This window comes from Myotis davidii, unplaced genomic scaffold (assembly GCF_000327345.1).
Source record: "Myotis davidii unplaced genomic scaffold, ASM32734v1 scaffold6, whole genome shotgun sequence".
NCBI classification, from domain to species: Eukaryota; Metazoa; Chordata; class Mammalia; order Chiroptera; family Vespertilionidae; genus Myotis; species Myotis davidii.
In genome coordinates, this window is record NW_006383011.1 from 18565771 (window position 1) to 18573082 (window position 7312).

Consider the following 7312-nt stretch of genomic DNA (forward strand, 5'->3'; position numbering starts at 1 on the left):
CGAGTTTAATTTTTAAACTGGTTCCTAATATTTAAAATCAAGAGGTCGCGTACAAATATCTGGATATCACTTCTTTTTAAAAAACCAGAAAATGTGAACACTGTCCCCAAGGCTGAATTAATGACTATCCTGTGCTTTTTTTTTTTTTTTTTTTTTTGGTCTATGTGGACCTCTTTTTAAATTTTTTTAAATTATATTTTACTACAGCAAAATAAAGACAAGCATAATCCAGGCTGGATTGATGGGATTTATTGTTACATTCATTATTATTTTTCTTGAGTCAAATGTGTAGAAGCTTCATTGTACGGTCTTTATTTCAGTAAACTTATGTTTTATATCTTTAACCAGTAGAAAGAGACTCCCAAAGTTATCTTAGAATGGGCCAAGGTGTTGTCTAAATAATTAATTATTATTTTTCTAAATAGAAATTTAAAAGAAGACACTGCCACCTGTAACAAGGCCAACCATCCTGAATGCCTTACAGAACCCCTGGGTTTGGGCAGCATCTAAGATCCCTTCCTCTCTCCATAGTCCGTGTTCCCCACCAGCACCACCTGGGAGGTGACCTTTATTTTCCCTCCGGAGGGAAGGATGTGCAGGTCCCTGGGGCCAAGCTCTAAGCCAGGGGTCCTCAAACTACAGCCCGCGGGCCACATGCAAATACAAATATTGTATTTGTTCCCGTTTTGTTTTTTTACTTCAAAATAAGATATGTGCAGTGTGCATAGGAATTTGTTCATAGTTTTTTTTAAAACTATAGTCCGGCCCTCCAACGGTCTGAGGGACAGTGAACTGGGCCCCTGTTTAAAAAGAAACCTAAGATGCCCTAAACCAGTGGTTCTCAACCTTCCTAATGCCACGACCCTTTAAATACAGTTCCTCATGTTGTGGTGACCCCCAATTTCATTGTTACAAATTGAACATAATTAAAGCATAGTGATTAATCACAAAAGCAATATGTAATTATATATGTGTTTTCCGATGGTCTTAGGCGACCCCTGTGAAAGGGTCGTTCGACCCCCAAAGGGTCACGACTCACAGGTTGAGAACCGCTGCCCTAAAGTGTAACATGTACCACTAAGAAGAAAAAGCTGCTGCCCAGCTGGCATGCGTGGCTCAGCAGTTGAGCATCAACCTATGAACCAGGAGGTCACAGCTCAATTCCCAGTCAGGGTCAAGGGGTCAGGGCACATCCCTGGGTGGGGGGCTCAATCCCCAGTGGGGGATGAGCAGGCGTGCAGGAGGCAGCCAATCAATGATTCTCTCTCATCATTGAGGTTTCACTCTCTCTTCCATTTCCTCTCTGAAATAAATAAAAATATATTTTTAAAAACTGCCACTTTTACTATGATACCGTGCTTTCATATCACTTGGGCTTTTTCTTTTATACTTATTAAAAGACTCCACTGTATATATATATATTTTACATAATATATTCCTTTTGAGAACTATCGTTTTCTGTTCAGCTTTTCAGCCCCTTTGTTTCTTCCACTTACAAACCAGCCAACATTTCAAAGAGGAAAGAAAGCAGCTTGGGGTGTCCCACTCACCTCACGGCATTTCTGTTCTCCCTGAAATCTTGGACCCTCAACCCCTGGACTGTCTTAATAGCCCTTTGTTGCTTTCAAACAGGTGTGTGTGTGTGTGCGTGCGTGCGCGCCACGCACACACCTGTACTTGTATTTCTAGCTACTGTCAGTGGGAGTAGTTTGATAGACACTGAATTGTCAAGATCTTGTGTGACCATATAATTTATCCTCCAAACAAGGACATCTCTGAGAGTGAAAGGGGGCACTATTAATAACACTGGATCACCAAGCATGCCTTGTGACTGTCTCAGACAACCAGGAACACATGACCACCCTAATCATAGCCCCCTTAGTACTGCTGTAAATACATACAACAGAAACAGGAAAGATTCCCTATTAAATTTTTTTTTACTGTAGAAACTATCATTTATTGAATACCGGTTATTTCATAAACTGTACTAAGTGCTTTACATTCGTTTTCTCATGTCAATCCTCACAACAACCCATTTACAAAGAAGAAAACAAACTCAGAAAAGTTAGGTCACTTGCCCAAGGTCATACAGCTGGTCGGTGGTGGAGCAGGGGTTTGTCTGTGGCCGAAAGCCCCTGCTCTTTCAGTGGCCCATCTAGGTCAGCTTTGGGCAAAAGGCAACTTCACTGCTCAGCTCAGCAGAGAGCACCTGGGAGTGGAGGCTGCTGGCCACACTCACCGCAGGTCGGGATGCACTGAAGCAGACTTGATGTTGGTTTTTATTCCACTTGGCATTTCCCCTGGTTGGCCTGCGTGGGCCCTTTGCACCCCACTGAGCACTGACTGCTGCTGGCTTGGGGCACCTGAGAACATGGATGGGTGTGTGCCTGTTACCAACTTCGTACTCCCCTGCTCCAAACACACCCTTCTCTGTCCAGCTCTGTGATCCTGTCAGCCAGTGCCGCGTAGGCCTCGTCAGTCCTAACACGGGGAAGGTGCTAGAGGAACACAGGCTTCTCTTCCTCGTTCCAGAACTTTCTTCCGGTTTCTACAGCACAGCTGCCAGTGGGCGGCTTCCCAGTGAGATTTTGCCATCACCCAGCACACAGTTTCCTGCTTGCCAACCGCAGCCTGCAGCACCTCAGCAAACTCCTCTGCTGTCCCGTGGGCCACCACCACGCCCTCACCAATGAGTGCTGGCGGGGAGGGCGGGCCACTTCCAAGTTTATTCCTTCCGTGGGTTTTCTATGTCATCTCTGGAGGTTGTGGCTGCCTCCTGTGTATGTTCCTTCTGTATTCTTTAGAGTCCTATTTACCCCATTCAGCGGTTAATTTTCGTTTACTAATTACCAATTCTCTATATTGCATGCTCCCTGTTCAAAGGACTGGTGTGGTCTCTGCCTCCTGACTGGATCCTGGCTGATACAGAATGCAGTAATTACTTCTTTCCCTTCTCATTTGAGAACAAGGCCTTTCAAAGAAAATGGAGAACATAGTGGTCGGTAGGTAAAAATAACACATTATTCACTGTTTGCCATATACTGGGCAGTGTTTCAAGAACTTTACACCTTTTTAACTAACTTAATCCTCATGCCAAGCCTATGAAATAAGTGGCATTTTTATTTCCTTTTACAGATGAGGAAACTGAGGCACAGTGGGGTGACCTAAGTAAGTGGTCGAGCTGGGATTCAAATACAAATTATGTGACTTAAAGGTCCATGCCCTCAACACTAGAGAGTAGAGTGCTCAGTCTGCCATTGACAAGAGAGGGAGAGAGACCTGTGACAGTGCCTGGCATTTAAAACCGTGCCTCTTGGGGGTTAGTAACCCTCAAGAGAGGCGCTAATCAGGGCTCACAGGGTGATGGTGGCCAAAGGGTCCTACCTTGAAATATGGGAAAGACAAAGTAGAACTAGGACCACTAGAGAGATGAAAACAGGGACCGGCTATGCTGGGATTCCCAAATGCCCCAAGCACGCCTACTGAGAAAATGGGGTGGTTCCTCTGTCAGTTATGGCAACAGTTGAATCCAAACCTACTGGACCAGGGACAGGGTAGCAGATATTAGAGATGAAGCGTAGATAATGACAGAGTCTTCCCTTGGAGAGGAGGACAGAAGAGGGAGCCATGGGCCTCAAGGGTTTCAGTAACACACAGGGCTGTCCTTAGGTCAAATTTTGGGGTGAGTAGGAAAGCTCACCCTGTGGGGTTGAAGAAAGATGAGGAACAAGTAAAACAACCTTCGTTCATACCTGTTTAGCCAACAACTGACTGAGTGGCTTTGATTATATTTCTTTACACTGTACATCACAGTTGGTTTAGCCATTCTATTCATGAACATCGGGTTATTTCCTGTTTGGAGCTGTTATAAATAAAGCTGCTAAAAACATTCTGGTACAAGTCTTTCATTCCTTTTAGGTAAATACAGAAGTGAAATTTCTGGGTCATAAGGTAAGTTCATGCAGAGTTTTTTTTTTAATTTTTATTGTGGTGAAATATACATAATTAAAAGTCTGTAACTTTTGGAAGAAGATGGCGGCGATATAGGCAGACGCTATAATTAAAAGTCTGTAACTTTTAAGTTTATTGTTAACAGTATTACCAAGGTCCCTCCCCCATCTCCCCCCTCTTCCTTCCCCCACCCCACCTCAGGCCTTCCTTACACTATTGTCTATGTCCATGGGCTATGCCTATATGCATATGTTATTTGGTTAATCTCTTCCCATTCCCCCATCTCCCTCCCCTCTGAGATCTGTCAGTCTGTTCCAGCCATCCATGCCTCTGGACCTATTTTGTTTGTCAGTTTATTTTGTTCATTCGACTCCACATATTAATGAGATCATGTGATATTTGTTTTTCTCTGACTGGCTTATTTCAACCTAGCATGATAATCTCCAGGTCCATCCATGGGGTCACGAAGGGTAAGAGATCCATCTTTTTTACTGCTGCATAGCATTCCATTGTGTAAATGTACCACAGATTTTTATCCACTCATCTACTGATGGGCATTTGGGCTTTTTCCAGGTAACTTTAACCATTTTGAAGTGCACATTTAAGCGGCATCATGTGCATTTACATTGTTATGCAACCATCACCACTAACCATCTCCTGAACTTTTTCATCATCCCAAACTAAAAATCTGTACCCATTAAAAAAATAACTCTCCAAGGGGCTTGGAGGATGGTAGGAAAGGGGGGAAATGGGAGATACCTGTAATACTATCAACAATAAAAAATATTTTTTTAAAAAATAACTCTCCAGCTCTGGCCAGTGTGGTTCATTTGGTTGGAGTATTGTCCCATATACTGAAAGGTCACAGCATTGATTTCTGGCCAGAGCACATACCCAGGTTTAGGGTTTGATCCCCAGTTGGAGTGCGTGTAGGAGGCAACCAATCAATGTTTTTCTCATCTCTCTCTCTCTTTCTCTAAAATCAATGATAGCAATAATAATAGCTCTCCATAATAATAATAACCCTCTCCCCTCGGCCCCTGGTAACCATTCCTCTACTGTCTGTGTCTATAAATTGACTAATGTAGGTACTTCAAACAAGTGGACTCATACAACATCTGCCTTTTGTGTCTGCTTGCATCAGTTAGCATACTGTTTTCAAGGTTTATTCATGTTAGAGCTTGTGTCAAAACTTCCTTTCTTTTCAAGACTGAATAGCATTATATTGTATTATATATCACGTTTTATTTATCCATTCATCAGTCATTGGACACTTCGGTTGCTTCCACCTTCTGGGTATTGTGAATAGTAGTACTTCTATGAACGGGGGTGTACAGATACCTGTTCAAGTTCCTGCTTTCACTTCTCTTGGATATATATTCAGAAGTGGAATTGCTGGGTCATATGATAATTCTGTTTAATTTTTTGAGGAAACATCACACTGTTTTCACGGAAGTTGTATCATTTTATATGCCCACCACGAATGTCTCCATATCCTCGCCAACACTGGTTTTATGTTGGGGGAGTTTTTTAGTAGTAGTCATCCTAATGGTGTGGGGTAGTATCTCATTGTGGTTCTGATTGGCACTTTCCTAATAATTTGTGATATTTAGCATCTTTTCATGTGCTTATCGGCTGTTTGTGTATCTTCTTTGGAGAAGTGTCTGTTCAAATCTTTAATCTATTTTTAAATTAGGTTGTTGTTGAGTTTTTTGTATATGCTGGATATTAATCCCTCATTAGCTATATAATTTCCAAATATTCCCCCCCCCATTTTGGGGGGTTGCCTTTTCACTCTTTTGAGTGGGTCCTTTGATGCACATGTTTTTAATTTTGATGAAGTCCTATAGTTAGTTTTTTTTAGGAAACTGCCAGACCCTTATTTCCAAAGTAGTTGTACCATTTTATACTGCCACCAGTGATACTGAGTGTTCCAATTGCTCTACATCTTTGTCAACACTTGCTGTTGTCAGTCTTTTTTATTTTAGCCATTCTGGTGAGTGCATAATAGTATCTCATTGTAGACTTAATATCTTCCTGATGACTAATAGTGTTGAGCATCGACTATCTGTATATCTTGGTGACGTATTTGTTCCAATCTTTAGCCCACTGTTTTGTTGGTGTGTGCTTTTTCAGTTTGTTTTATCATTTTTTTGGTTTTTGATTTTTTGTTTTTAATTAAACTGTAGGGTTGGCTGATATTCATCACTTTCTTCATCTGTAGGTAGCAGTTATGAATTCCACCATGACCCCTGGACTACAAGAAATGCCAAGCTCAGCCCTAAACTTCATTGTCAGTTTCCTAATCTGTAAATGGGATTAAATGAGAGACCTATGGTGATTAGCACAGGGCCTGCCGTGTAGTAATCATTCAGTAAGTAGTAACCAGAGAGGGTGTTACTGCTGCTGCTGTTGTAGTTAGTTAGGTTCCTCACACCACACTCTGATCCCAGGGAGAAAATGTTCCTCCATGATTGCTTGAAGAGAGAACTGGCTAAGGAAAGTAGCAGCAAGTAGCAACAGGTCCAAATGCCAAGAATTTCTCGTTGAGTTCCCAGAGAAGTGAGTATGGGAGCGCTGGGGCCAAAAAGGCAGACAGTAGCAAACCAGAGTGAGGACGTGGAGAAATCAGGAACTTCACACTGCTGATGGGGAGCTAAAATGGTGCAGCCACTTTGGGGAACAGTCTGGCCGTTTTTTGAACAAAATCCAATAAATGAAAGATATAAATATGAAATAAACAAATACACCGAAACACGGGAAGAGGAGGTCTCAACAGGCCTGGAACTGAACCTACAAGGAGTGGTTAAAGGAAGACAAAATTAGATTGAAGAGGGAAATCTCAGCCCACAATGTGTAGAGGAGCCAAGAAGAGAGTCTTTCAAAGGTACTGGGAGCAGCCCTTAGGATGCCTCAGACCCAAGTGGGGTAAAGATGTGGGAGGAGATCCAGGGACCACTGCGAGGGTACTTAGTTGGGGCATTGAGGCAGGAGCAGGTAGCACCCCCATTGGAACCCAGGCAGTTGTGGTGGGATGTGGGAGTTTAGGGCAGGGAGACAAGGCAGTACTGAGGTGGCAAGGACCACCCAGGAGAAACTGGTAGTGCCCAAACCCAGAAGACCAGCTGCTGAGATATCCTACTCCAGGGGTGGGTAACCCATGGCACGCCAGTAAATTTGCTGGCACATGAAACCCTCTCTTATAATCTTCAATTTACAATCGTGAATCTTTGTTCTCGGTGATGAATTTTGTTAAGTCTCGTAATAGGAGTAGCCTGACAGATGAAAGTAGTAGCTCGTGCATATCTCTGAAGGTCACGAAATATAAACCTGATGTAAAATCTCTGTCATCAGTGATGCA

General features: G+C 42.7%; 1 long non-coding RNA gene across 1 annotated transcript; it reads left to right on the top strand.

The window, feature by feature from the left end:
• Positions 1–2063: 2063 nt before the first annotated feature.
• Positions 2064–7256, top strand: LOC107181634. The gene is made up of 3 exons (XR_001512304.1): positions 2064–3002; positions 3919–3951; positions 6176–7256. It is a non-coding gene; the product is annotated as an uncharacterized LOC107181634 (long non-coding RNA).
• The last annotated feature ends 56 nt before the right edge of the window (positions 7257–7312 follow it).